Source organism: Cuculus canorus, chromosome 22, assembly GCF_017976375.1.
Source record: "Cuculus canorus isolate bCucCan1 chromosome 22, bCucCan1.pri, whole genome shotgun sequence".
Classification (NCBI taxonomy): Eukaryota; Metazoa; Chordata; class Aves; order Cuculiformes; family Cuculidae; genus Cuculus; species Cuculus canorus.
The window spans coordinates 1,887,852-1,902,031 of NC_071422.1; the positions used below are offsets into that span (position 1 = coordinate 1,887,852).

The following is a 14,180-nucleotide window of genomic DNA, read 5'->3' on the forward strand; positions in this document are numbered from 1 at the left end:
AAATGCTGGTTTTGGTGTCCCCAGAACATCACAGTGAAATGATGCCACCAGTAAAGCCACTGGTGTCACCAGACAGCAGTAAATCACAAGTTGTGGATGAAGATCATGATCTCTGCAGCCTTATGACCCAGTATGTTACTCCCAAGTGATAGGGTGAGAGGAAATGGTCTCAAGTTGCACCAGGGGAGGTTTAGATTGGATATTAGGAAAAATTTCTTTACTGACACAGTGGTGAAGCCCTGGCAGAGGCTGCCCAGGGCAGTGGGGGAGTCTCCATCCCTGGAGGGGTTCAAAAAGTCTGTGGGCATGGCACTCAGGACATGGTTTAGTGGGCGCGGTGGGGTTGGACTGACTGTTGGACTGGATGAGCTTGGAGGTCTTTTCCAGCATTAGTGATTCTATGATACAATCCAGTGCTGTAACCTGCGAGACGGCAATCGGGGCTGTGGGGAGAAGCAGGGGACATGACCAGCAAAGAGCCCACATCAGCCAGAGAAACCCTTTGCTGTAGCTGCAGACTCTGGGGAAGGTGCTTAGGATATCCAGGTGATGGCATCTGTCTCCTGTCGCAGGCTCAGTGCCAGTACTCTTTGTCTCTTTTTTTTCTCTGAATGATGGGGACACTGAACAGTGCTGTCTTCCTAAAAAAGAGTTTCATGCAGGGGAAGGGGAAAGCAGGAGAGGCGTAGCTACCAGGTACCATGTGTTTTGCAGGATATGCATGTGTGTGATGGCCCTTGTGTGCTGGTTTTCATCTCGCACGTGTTTAAGAGCGAGCTTTGCTTATAAAACCAGACCTGACAGAGAGGAGGGAGGTCTGGATTTCCCTCATAGGCAGCGCTTGGTCTTCCTGTGCAGTTCGTGACCCAGCCTGCTGCAGGGGCCGCATCCTGCCAGGCTTTGGTGGGTGTCACTCTCATCCTTGCACTGTAAATAAGGTGACACTGAAGTTGCAGAACTTGGGGCAGAGCCCAGGGTAGAGCCCAGGACCTAATATGACATATTTTGGTGTCCCCGTGCTCACGACTGAGGAGAGCTGGGAAGGGGCTCTTGATCAGGGAGGGCAGGGACAGGAAAAGGGGGAACGGTTTTCAGCTGGAAGAGAGGAGATTGAGATGAAATCTTAGGCAGAAATGTTTTGCTGTGAGGGTGGGGAGGCCCTGGCCCAGGTTGCCCAGAGCAGTGGTGGCTGCCCCATCCCTGGAGGGGTTCCAGGCCAGGTTGGATGGGGCTTTGATCACTCTGATCTCCAGTGGGAGGTGTCCCTGCCCACGGCAGAGGGTGGAACTGGATGGGCTTTGAGGTCCTTTCCAACCCAAACCAGTCTATGATTGTATAATTATTTTATTCTGACTTCTTTTCACACCTACAAGTTGTATTGAGAGAATGGAGGAAAAAAAATGCTTTGGTTATTTGTTTAGGATTTCTTATGTCTGTGATGGTCCAAAACCAGCTGCTGCAGCTAGATCATTGGAGGTCTAGAAAGCCAAAGGGATTAGACGTCGGGGCGGTAAGGATCTCTGCTGTCTGAGAGTATGGTTTAAGCTGGATCCGTCTGACTGATGCTGGATCTCCTTGTGGAGGTACTGCAAGACTGACACGCCTGGCGTGCTGTTTTGGGCTTGTTGGGTGGGTTGTGGGAACGTGATGCGCCCATTCAGTACCTCCTGGTATCGTGGTTCATACCTCCTGCTATCAACCATGCTTTTTAATTTCTGTGAAGGCTCTTTAATGATTTCAGCACTTCAGTTGCATTTATGTTGCAAAATGCTGTCTGCAAAACCAGACTGGGATGCTAGTAGGGGTTTCATTGTCATGCTTTGTAGGTGATGGTGGTCTCCTGTTAGTGCTTGAGATCTAATGCTTGATCACGGACTGCGCTGAGCAGTGTCTGAACAACCGTGGAGGACACTTTGCCTTTATTCAGAGATGGGATCCCCCAAAGGTCAGAATTTGATATAAACATGCACTGTTCCAGAATCGCTTTGATTTTCCAACACGTGCTCATGGATGACTGGAGATGTAAGAATCTACCTGAGAAAAGAAAGAGCTTTTAATGCTGAGATCGCCATCCTGAATCCAACTCAAACTACAAATGATACATATTTTGTGGATTGAGGGTGGCCTCTGTCACCAGAAATGATTGTGTTTTGCTCAAAGTTGTGGCTTCCAGAGCAAAGCCTTGACCTGGGCTGGTTCTGCAGACTGCCCTCCCTTCCAGGCAGGTTGTGTGAAGCACCAGCATGGCAGCGCTCTTGGGTTCTTGTCCTCAGAGACAGCTTCATTTGCCAGACCAAAGCTGAACTCAGCTTTGACGTACAACCTCTTCTCCAATGTACAAATTAGCTCATTAAACACTTTGCATAAGACACACAGGAGCTGGCAGTGAGGGAGAGGAAATGAAACCTGCTCAGGCTTTGTTCACTTGCATTCAAAGTCCTGAGACCTTCCTGCAATGATTCATCCTCAGCCACAGGCTCCAGCGCCCTGATTTGCCTTCTCCAGAGCTGTTCCATGGACAGGGACAGACTGCTGAACTCAAAGGAAGCTTTTTAGCTGCAAAATTGTGCAAGGCAGCGTGTGCTATTTCTGGAGCGAGCTGTAATGTATGCGTCTAGCCTGGCTCTCTCCAGCAACGGCCAAATGTTTTTCAAGGCAGTAAAGAAGGTAAAATAGAGCAACACTGTACTGGTGCCAGATTTTCCTTGCGTTCCCCGGCAGAGCCTGCAGGAGCCCACACGTGCGCTTGCGGACACATAATTAAATGCGTCGGTCCCCAGAAGGATGGGGCAGAGGGTCCAGGGAACTCAGTTCAGCAACTGAATTGCCCCTCTACTCTGCTCTGGTGAGACCCCCCCCTGGAGTCCTATGCCCAGTTCTGGAATCCCCGACATAAGAAACAGAGGAACTGTTGGAACGGGTGCAGAGGAGGCCTTCCTTGCCCTCTCCCATCTTGGGGAGCTCTTGATCTTCCCTTGCTCCACCAGTTTGGCAGCCTGCTATGTGATTCCTTCTCTTTTCTTGGGGGGGTGGGAGGGGGCAATACCGACTGAGAGTGAGAAGAGATGGAGAGGTGGACCTGTCTGCCTTCCTCTTGGAGTCACCCACTGTCCTCCTCGCTGGATGCTGCTAGCTGGAGGAAAGAAAGGGGAGAGAAGGAAAGAAAACAGCAGAAACACAGGCTGAGGGCTGTGTAGAAATAGTGCAGGGTGGGATCTTTCTGGGTCTGGCAGAGCTTGGTGGATCTCCTCACGCGGTGAGTGCCTGGCCGTAGCAGGGAGACAGGCATAGATGGCTCCTTGTTTCCCTTCTGGAAGCTGGTGGGTATAAGGGGCTCTGTAATATCACAGGGCACCCATGAGCCATCCTGTATTCACGAGAGTGGAGTTTTATATGCATCAAATGAGAGAGCAGTGAGTGTTTTCTGGTGTTTTAGGAATGCTGCTGGCTCTCCAGGAACAGCGTGGGGACAGGTGGGGACAGGAGCAGGGCATGACGGAGATCTGGGCTGGGACTTTATAGAGCTCTGCAAAACCCTAGGTGAATTCATGTTTGGGAGAGGGACAACAAAGCCCCTTAACAAAATTCAGCAGAAAATGGGTTGTTTGTTTATCGTACGTGTGTTGGGAATTAATGGAGCTGTGTCCACGGTGCTGTGTCCTCATGCTAAAACCAACATTTACTCACAACCTCTATGGGTTGTTAAACTGATTTTGTAGCACTTTTTGGTTTTGGGAAATTAAAATAACATTTTCTTCTAAGACGGTTACAAGATTAACATCTAAATGCTTTTCTGTTTGTCTGGCATTATTGAGAAGGGTGTTTTATCTGTGCTTTTAGCTTTTTGTTCTCAATGATTTAAACTATTCTCAATGACCATGCACCTCAAACCCTGGGTTCACCTTTGGGTCTCTCACTACAAGAAGGACCTTGAGGGGCTGGAGCGCGCCCGGAGAAGGGAACAGAGATGGGGAAGGGGCTGGAGAACAGGGGTTTGGGAGCAGCTGAGGGACCTGGAGCTGTTTAGCCTGGAGAAGAGGAGAGTGAGGGGAGACCTCATCACTGTCTACAACTCCCTGAAAGGACGTTGTGATGAGGTGGGTGTTGGTCTCTTCTCCTAAGTGATAGGTGATAGCATGCGAGGGAATGGCCTCAAGTTGTGCCAAACTGAGGTTAGATTGGATATTAGGAAAACTTTCTTCACTGAAAGGGTTCTCAGGCACTGTCAGAGGCTGAGCAGGGAGGTGCTGGAGGTAGTGGAGTCCCCATCCCTGGAGGGGTTTAGGAGATGGGCGGATGAGGTGCACAGAGATCTGGTTTAGCAGTGGACAGATACGGTTGGACTCAATAATCTCAAAATTTTCCAACCAAGCAATTCTAAGATTCATGTTCAGCCCTGTCCTGCTGTTGCGTTACTTGTGCGTGTGTGCTCTAACATCATATGGATGTTTCTGTTACTCCTGACCAACTCTGCATCTGCATGCGTGTGGCAGCGCACTTGCAGGAGAAGCCACTAATAAGGATACAGATTTAAAATTATCTAATCTAATTGCTGGCAGCAGAAGGCATGGGGGGAAGATGTTATGAAGAATTGCTGGGCGGCCTAACAGCGTTAGTTCCATTAAATCCTCAGAGCCTGGCCTGTCTGGAGTTGTTTCCTCCTGTGTAATGAGAGAAAATAATTTAAAGAGACAATAAGAGTGACCAAAGATGTGTGTATGTGAAAGACCTGGAAGAACTGAAGAAGGTAGATCATAGCAACCATGTGAGCTCTGCGTTGGCATCAGTGCAGCCCTCTCTGCCTCAGTTTCGACATCACGGAAATAGGTCTCATCGCTCTTCTGCTTATCTGAGATTATCAAATAATCGTTGAATGGTTTGGGTTGGAAGGGACCTCAAAGCCCACCCAGTCCCAACCCCTGCCATGGGCAGGGACACCTCCCACTGGATCAGGGGCTCCAAGCCCCATCCAACCTGGCCTGGAACCCCTCCAGGGATGGGGCAGCCACCACTGCTAAGATCCCATCTCTATCTCCCCTCTTTCAGGTCAAAACTGTTCCCCTTGCCCTGCCCTTGCTCACTCTGATCCAGAGCCCCTCCCCAGCTTTCCTGGAGCCCCTTTTAGCTCTGGAAGCTGCTCTAAGGTTTTACCGGAGACCTTATATACAATATACATCAGCAGCTCCTTGGGTTGTTTACTTTGGGCTCTCTAGCATATCATATATCTATTCTTCTAAGAGAAGAAATGAGAATTATGAGGACTAATGGTTGACTCTAAAGTCCCCAGAAGACTCCAGCTATAAGGAATCAGGCAAAGGTAAAGCTGTTTTTTCTCCCAAACGTACTGATGGTTTGCAGGCTGCAGTTGCTCCTCTTGTGCTCACTCAGGTGCCCGGGCACCTTGGGGACGCTGCCTGTGGCCACTGCTGGAGCCGTCCCCGTGCCCGGGGCTGCTGCCCATGGGGCTGAAGGCGATTCCACTTGCAGTTTCCTCCTACTGCTTTGCTTCCTGCATCGGATGGAAAACTTTGTTCCTTAGCTCTGCTTTAACCTTTTGAACATTTTTTGGTACCTTCACATAACCTGTTGTGATTTTTAGTTTTCTAGTAAGGCTTAGCCCCACTGGTCCTGAGGTTGGAAGGGATCATAGAATCACTTGGTAGGAAAAGACCTTTGAAATCATCAGGCCCAACCGTACCTGTCCACTACTAAACCACGTCCCTAAGCATGGATGATCAATCCCTGACTGCCCAAGGCAGCTCCCCTGGGCCAGGGCCAGGGCTGGGGAGTGCAGGCAGTGCTCGTGTTTATTTTGCAGCTCTACAGTAGTCAGGATGGGGTCCAGTTTGCAATCAGGATCTGCTTTTAGGAGAACTATAAAGCCCCGTCACCAGCTCGCCTTGTCTTTGTACATCTGGAAATGAATTGTTTCACATGTAAGGAAAAATCTCTGCAATGTTATTCTTCAAAAATTATTTGCTTTCATGTCCAGGTCCCATGTGAGAGGAGGACAGCTTAGAGAAAAATGCCTTGAAGATTAGGCCAAAACAGTGGCGGAAGGGATTGCAGCTTAGGAGCGAGAGAGCGAGTAAGGAAAGGCCTTAATGTCTCAATGGGAACAAGCAGAAAAATATCTAAAACTATCCCCGTTTTATTCCAACGGGGATAAAAATATCTATCTCCATTGGAAAGGCTCTGACTGTGCCCGTTCTATAAACGGTTTAAAAGTGCCTTATTACATAAAGGTCTCATGTTTTCTCCCCCAGGCGCCCTTTCCCAGGTCACTGTATGAGCACCTGAGTCTCCTCCAAGCATCCCAGCGATGAACCTGTAGCGGCTCGTCCCCAGGTAAGAAGCTCGGCCTCCACTCCTGTGCTTGCTCCGGTGATTTGGGAACATGAGGGACCGCAGAGCCCGTGGCTGTGGTGCTGCAGGGCTTGAGCCTGTGCCCACGCTGCCTGACCTTGTGATGGGAGCTTTGCATCCTGCCGAGCTTCCTGCAGGGTTTACGCCCCTCCAAGGTGTCACGGCCCTGGAGGTTTGCAATTCCTAGAGCAGACGTGTGGTCGCTGAGTATTTAACAGATGTTTTGAGGGGCAAGGACTGATGCAGGCTACTGATCTTGGGTTTGTACTTCATTTCTGCTTCCAGTGTGCCACAGGTTTTGTTTGTAGCTGCTCAGGCAGCGCAGCCTGTGCTCCGTGCTGGTGCTTGCTGTAATTCTCTGAACGCAGTAGATGTGGGTTGTGGTGCTAGGGTGGAGGTCGCCTCTCCCGCTGCTGTGATTTTCTTTCTGGCTCTTTATCCAGCAGCTGCCTAATGGAAAATATTTAAAAGCAGAAAGCACTGTTGGATCTTCCCCCTTGTAGCTGGATGACATGACCAGAAAGTGCTGACATCCTGTCCTCCCTTGCCTGCTCTCCTGGTGCTTTCCAGCTGTGCCTTTTTCCCTTGTGCCCTTCGCATAGTCACTTCAGTTATCGATGTTTTACCCTCCTTGCGGATGCTGCTTGCCCAGCTTTGGGGAGGGTTGTGGAAATAAAATACTGCTCATGAAGCTCTTGGTCAAACCTCCAAAAGAAGGTGCTGCGCTGCTGGGTATCGACCCTGACCTCCAGCGTGTTACAGAGGCTCAACCCAGGCTCTGATGCCTGTGTTGCGTGGATTTTAAGGACTGAGAGTCGCCTGGCTGATCTAAGAGAGATGAGCACAGTCCTTGAGTGAAAAATGGCTTTGTTTGTTCCCTGTTTTGGAGTATACAGCTTCGTCCGTAGGGATGCACATCCTATGGTAGCTTGCTGCTGCCTGCAGACAGGTTCACAGAGCCGGGGGCACGTTTGAGATCTGCAGCCGTAGGGTTATTTTCAGAGCTAAAACATCATACAGATCTGCAGCCATGGGTTATTTGCAGAGTTAAAATGTGGTCGGCGTAGGATGGGCAGCACAGCAGCGTTCCCCGTGCAGGTGAAAGAGCTGGAAAGTTGCTCGGGATGGGCTGAGGCAGGTAGGGGTGCGGTAGCAGCCACAGCTTTTCTCATGGAAAAGCTTTAGCCTGGGAAATAACCTGAGAGGAACCAAAGGAAAAGCACAGGTTCCCGGAGAGCAGCAGCCACTGCCCGGCTGCAACACGGCCAGGCCTTTTGGCTCATCAGCGAATGCTAATTGGAGGGGAAAGCTTTTGCACCCTTGGAGCAGCAGGCAGCCACACTCCAGTGCAAGAGCTCAGACCCAGCGCAGTGAGCGAATGCTCCTTGCTCGCCTGCAGTTATAGCTCATTATCTTGCTGGCCTTTAATTTCGCAAGTTTTTCTTGCAATGTGTTTCTTCAGCCTGGGCCGCCTTCTGACCTCCGTTCCCAGAGGCAACAGGATAATATATTCATCTGCTGTGCTGTCTAGCCGCTTTGCATCCCTCCCTCCCTCCACCCCTCCGTCTCTGTCCTTTTTGGCAATCTGTCATTTTTCTTTTTGGTCCAAGTCCAGGAGCCGAGTAAAAAGTACTTGGGCAGCTGGAGCGAGGAACAATGGGTTTGAAATAGGCTTTAACGTGTTTGTAAACAACTGCACTTGCTCAGGGTCCCTGCCCAGCGCACTGGCAGCAGGCAACGCCGATGAGACTCCTCTGAGATCAGACTTAATTACACTGTGTGGAAATGGTGCAAAACAGACAGTGATGCAGTGGGAAATCTCTCTTGTGATGCGGTCCGGGTTGGTTCATTTAGGCTGTGCTCGTCACTGTGGCCACTGAGCATCTGAGATCCCTCTGTCTTTGCTGGGGCAGAGGAGAAGATGAGCAGAGAGAGCAGAACGTTTCGGGAGGGCTGTGTGGCTGTGGTGCTTTGAGGATTCTCTGGTGGGACATCACACTTGTTGGAATTCATCGATTGGAAGAGATACAGGGAATCATGCTGCTGTCATGTCAACGCATCCCCATTTCTCCTGCTTTCCCGCAGCTCATTCCTGGTGAAAACAATAGTTTTGTGGTTTCTTTATATCAGGGAATAAAAACATCCTTCATTGAGGATGTTTTGAAGAGAGAAGTGAGCTCAGAAGCACAGGGAAGGGAGCAAAAGAGCTGCAGTTGGAGCACGTGGATGGGATGATACCTGGTAGCCCATTAGTCCCAACTCATCAATTTGATGAGTAACGACTGAACTGACCAGTATGGGACTCCCACGCTGCTGCTGAGGGTGGTGAGTGGGGAAATAATAGAGGAGAAAAATCAAAGTGCTTTGTAACCAATCCCTTTGCTGTGTAGTGACTCAGCTGGCAACCCCCTGGTTGGTCTGGGGCTGCTCCGGCTCGGGGGATGGAGGCAGCCGGGCTCCAACTCTTCTGTGAGTAACACTCTAACTTCAGAAATTGGCACGGTGGCTTGGAACGAGATCTAATTAATTAATGCGAGACATACTGGGATTAAATTTTATTAAACCTTGGAATCTGAGTAGACCAGATGAAATGTAAGCAAGGATTGGGAAGGGGAAGGGGGGGTATGTGCCACATGCGCTGCCTGCCAGCGATGCTGCCGCCCTGCCCTTCGCTGGGAGGAGCGAGGCGCGCCCAGGTTATAGACACATCTAGACATTTGTTCATCTGTATACACACAGATACAGATAGAATCATAGAATATCCTGACTTGGGAGGGACCCACAAGGATCATTAAGTCCAACTCCTGTCCCTGCACAGGACAACCCCAACATTCACACCATGAACATATATACATGTATACAAACATATACACACATATACACATATATACACATGTATAAATATATGTACACATATACACCCAATTTCACTCCAGCCAGGGTGATCAAGGAGGCTCTGCTTTCCTTATCCAGTTGCTCAAGATTTTTATGTGCAAGGGGACTGAGCCGTTCCTCTGTCCTGCAGCTGGGAACCTCTTGCCGTGTACTCCCTAACACCCCTTGGAGTGAATAACAGGTTTCTTTTGCTTTTCCCTAGATCCTGTGCTGGTAAACATGCCGTACTCCATCCAGATCTGCTTATTATTTCATAATAAGGGAGGTCAGCTCCATGTTTACTGCCTTTAAAATGATTTGGGGTTTTCTGGAATGGAAATTCTTCACCTGGTAACAAGTGATGAGACAAGAGGAAATAGCGTCTCGGGAGGTTTAGATTGGATTTTAGGAAAAATTTCTTTACTGAAAGAGTGGTAAAGCGCTGGCAGAAGGTGCCCAGGGCAGTGGTGGAGTCTCTTATCACTGGAGGGGTTCAAAACGTGTAAAACGTGTTCTTCTTGGAGAAGAGAAGGCTCAGAGATCTTTTATTGACCTTCCAGTACAAGAAGGGGGCCTACAGGAGAGCTGGAGAGGGGCTATTCATAAAGGCTTGTGGTGACAGGACGAAGAGGACCAAGTATAAACTGGAGAGGGGCAGATTTAGACTGGACATTAGGAAGAACTTCTTCATCATGAGAGTGGTGAGACACTGGCCCAGGTTGCCCAGGGAAGCTGTGGCTGCCCCTTCCCTGGAGGTGTTCAAGGCCAGGTTGGATGGGCCTTGGGCAGCCTGAGCCAGTGGGAAGTGTCCCTGCCCATGGCAGGGGAGTTGGAACTGGATGATCTTTAAGGTCCATTCCAGCCCAAGCTGTTCTATGATTCTATGAATCTATGGTTTAGTAGGCGTGTTGGTATTGTGTTGATGCTTAGATTTGATGATCTTAACGGTCTTTTCCAACCTTAATGATTCTGTAATTCTAAATTCAAAGAAGTTGCTGCTCCCTTAGTTCCGTCTTGGTGCTTACTCTGCTCCCAGAGCTGCGTGGCCAGGCGTGTGTGTGCTGCCATAACTTTACCCTGCTGGAGTGTGTAGGAATAACTAAGTTTTTTCGGACAGGTATACAAGTGTGTATGTGGGGTATGTGCCAAACCATCGGCTTCCAACAGGAGGTGCCGCACAGGACCCAGCCTTCTCCAGGATGTTGTTTTGCCTGGCGAATCCCTAGCATCCCACACGAGCCATCTCTTCTTCTGACAGCTTCAGGAATAGAGTTAAAACTAATTTTAGCTCTCCCTCCAAGGTGGGTATCTTTGGGCTTGAGGCACAATGAATGCCTTATTCAGAAAACTACAAACACTGTAAAATGAAGGAGGGGGGGGGAGTGTCCCACCCTAAAATGTTTCTGATCTCCAAGCAGCTATAATTTTGGCTTACTCGGGGAACAAGCTGAGGTAGTGTTCATTTTAACAGCCAGGAAAGGGCTGTCTGTTTATATTTAGGGCCTTGTAGATTTGCGCAGTGTATGCAGGTGGCACATTAAAATGTGTGGATGATTTCTTACCAGGATAAGGCTGTGTTTTTACTGGATTGCCTTTAATTCTGTGTGAAGGCTAAGTCAGTAAGCTCTGAAACTTTTATTCTAGCAGTTTCTGGGGTTAAATTTTGTAGCCTTTGGAGTGTTGTTTTGAGCTTAATCCTGGTGAATTCCTTCCATGCACCTTCCAGCACAATTTTGCCCAGGTCACGTGTTTTTAAGAGCAGTTTGGCATCTCCTGGTACTTTGAGTTTGTAGGGCATTGGCTCTAATGTTCATTGTTAGATTCTCACTGGATAAGTGTTAGTAGACTGCTGCAATAAAATAAGTAGGTGAGCAAAGAGCATCTTCCAGCAGTGGGGTGGGTACTGTTGATCTTGGTCAACATGGTGGTTCCAGGTCTGACCTTCACCTCTGCCTGGGCTCTTCCTGGACAAGGCTGTGCCTCCCATCTATCTCCAGCCTTGCTCATTATACCATCAGCTCCAAGAGCTTCAAGAACTGATTCAGTATTTGCCTCCAGTCATCTTGATGTTGATGGCTTCTTCTTGGCGTCAGGTGAAGACAATAGCGTATCCAAAACAAGCGCATGTGCTTTTGGGCCATGCCTTCTGGAGTTGGGTCATTGTTGCTATTTGTCCCTAGTACTGCAAAGACCTGGTCAAGATGCGAAAGAAACAGCTCTGCAGAATGGCTGGGATTCATCCTTGAGAGAGTTCAGCGTTCCTCTCTGGAGAAGCAGGAAGTGTTAAAAACGCTCATGCCACTTGTTTTGGAGCTGCAAGCAAATGTGCTGCGGTTCTCTTACCTGCTTTTGGAAGCTGAAAGCCTGGTCCAGCCACACATCACTCTGCCACCCCTCAGAAATTGCTTATTGGCTACTGATCTTGCTCTGATAACGAGTAATGCCTTTTTTTGTGGGAGAATCCAGATGCTTATTTGCAAGGTCCTGCGACTGAGGAGGTTTGTAAAAGCAGAGTGCAGCTATTACTGTCGGTTGTCTTGGTCTCCTGGAGAGTGCCCAGGCTCTGAGGTTTGTTCGCAGATGCAAAATTAGAAAGTTGTTGATGGTTTGTTTTTTTTTCATTCGGAGTTATGGAAAGAGCTGTTTGACTGAGTTAAAACAGCGAGTGTCGGTGAGCAAATGAGGTTGAAAGTGAGGGTAAGAGACAGGCAGAGGTCAGTGCAGAGAAAAGAGGTTGAATTCTAATTATATGTACCTGTCACGTACCATGGCTGGTTATGGTCTTGGGACATGGGGTAGAAAAAAGTGAAATTTAGGTTCTGTTTGCACAAAAATATTACCAAGCTTGTTTGGGCTCTTTGCTGTGGTAACCAGAGGGCCTATTCTTAGAATCTTTCCCATGATACTCCTCTATGCTACAGTGAGTTGCTTGGGAAGCTGGGGTGGGTACAAAGTTGTCCCAGAGGTTTTCAAGTTAAAAAATTCAGTTAGATTCCAAAGGATTATGTTCTTCAAAATGGATCAGAGTGTGTGTGAGATCTTTCTGGCTGTGTCCCCTGCTTGAACTTCGTGTTGGGCATCTCTGAGATCACAAATTCCAATATTTAGGTATGGAAAGAGTCTTCTTTTATTTGGCCAGATCCTTACTACAGCACTAACCCAATGATGCTGTAAAGGCAATTAAACCAAGCAGTTAAACAGAGTAAAACTAAAATATATTTAGCATTTTTAATCACAGTAATTTTGGCCCGTGATGCACCTCTGAGTGATCTAGCAAAGATCAGCGCTTTGTTTTCATGCAGAGATTCATCATGGGAGGGAACAAGCTCATAGGTTTGGTTGTACATTTGTGTGTGATTCTGTGGGGAATCTTCTTACACTGTCTTCTTATTCTGAAAGTCCTTCAGATTTTAGCGGCCTAAAACCTGGGCACTGAAATGTTGCAGTTTTCAAACAAAAGGTGTTTAGAAGACTCAGGGCAAAATATTTATTTCTAAGGGAAGTGTTGTGTAAAGCTATTATAGAATGATAGAATGATTTAGGCTGGAAGGGACCTTAAAGATCATCCAGTTCCACCCCCTGCCACGGGCAGGGACACCTCCCACTGGATCAGGGGCTCCAAGCCCCATCCAACCTGGCCTGGAACCCCTCCAGGGATGGGGCAGCCACCACTGCTCTGGGCAACCTGGGCCAGGGCCTCCCCACCCTCACAGCAAAACATTTCTGCCTAAGATCTCATCTCAATCTCCCCTCTTCCAGCTGAAAACCATTCCCCCTTTTCCTATCCCTGCACCCCCTGATTAAGGGCCCCTCCCCAGCTTTCCTGGAGCCCCTTTTGCACTGGCAGGCTGTACGTATCCAAAAAGAACAAAAGCAGTCCTATTGAAAAAAAAGTCACAAATCAGAGACAGAGAAAGTCAAGCTTCTTTTTCAGATGTCATTCTTCATATTTTATTGTCTTTCATCCATAATCATTTAAATACACTCGCATGCATTTGAAAAAAATAACAACAGCACCACGATTGCACTTTCTCCGTAGCCCACTCACGCATACATTGGATTTCATGATAGATTGTTTCTCTGCTGGATTTTTCTTCAAAGATGTTCTGCAAAATGTTTCCATGTGCGTTTTAACAAGACAGTTCTCTGCCTGCGCATGGAGTTTGTACCGGAACGGTTTGCGCTTGCTCAAGGGCTCCATTATCCTTTGATGAGTTTAGAAACACAGTGACTAAAATTAGGCAGAGGAACATCACTACCTGGTTAGGTTTGGTGGAAAAGGTGGTCTTGCACACATGTTGGTAACATACAGGCTATGGGAGAGGATTGACGTGGGACAGCTTGGTCTGATGAAGCTGGGGAAGGGGCTGGAGAACAAGTCTTACTAGGAGGAGCTGAGGGCCCTGGGGTTGTTTAGCCTGGAGAAGAGGAGGCTGAGGGGTGATCTTATGGCTCTCTACAACTACCTGAGAGGATGTTGTAGAGAGGAGAGTACTGGGCTCTTCTCCCAAGAGACAGGGGACAGGACAAGGGGCAATGGCCTCAACCTGTGACCGGGGAAATTCAGACTGGATATCGGAAAGAAATTTTTCACAGAAAGGGTCATCAAGCACTGGCAGAGGCTGCCCAGGGAGGGGGGGAGTCACCATCCCTGGAGGTGTTTAAAAGACGGGTGGATGAGGTGCTCAGGAACTTGATTTAGTGGCAGATAGGAATGGTTGGACTCGAAGATCCAAGAGGTCTTTTCCAACCTGGTGATTCTATGACTCTCTGATTTTATGGAGTCCAAGGATTGGCGTAGACATTTTTAATGCATTTCAGTATTTGAGCCTCTTGAATAAATGAACTACAGCTTTTTATATGATCTGCGTGCAATGGGTCGTCTTAGAATCACAGAATCATTAAGGTTGGAAAAGACCTCTCAGCTCATCCAGTCCAAC

The 14,180-nt window shown here is 48.4% G+C and overlaps 1 long non-coding RNA gene across 2 annotated transcripts in view; it reads left to right on the forward strand.

Annotated features, from left to right (window-relative positions):
* The window catches only part of LOC128854286 (uncharacterized), a 204,635-nt gene that overhangs the window by 145,563 nt on the left and 44,892 nt on the right, over positions 1–14,180 (forward strand). For both annotated transcript variants that reach the window (XR_008453296.1, XR_008453297.1), the window contains exon 2: positions 6,267–6,348. This is a non-coding gene — a long non-coding RNA (uncharacterized LOC128854286). The remainder of the gene's footprint in view (positions 1–6,266; positions 6,349–14,180) is intronic.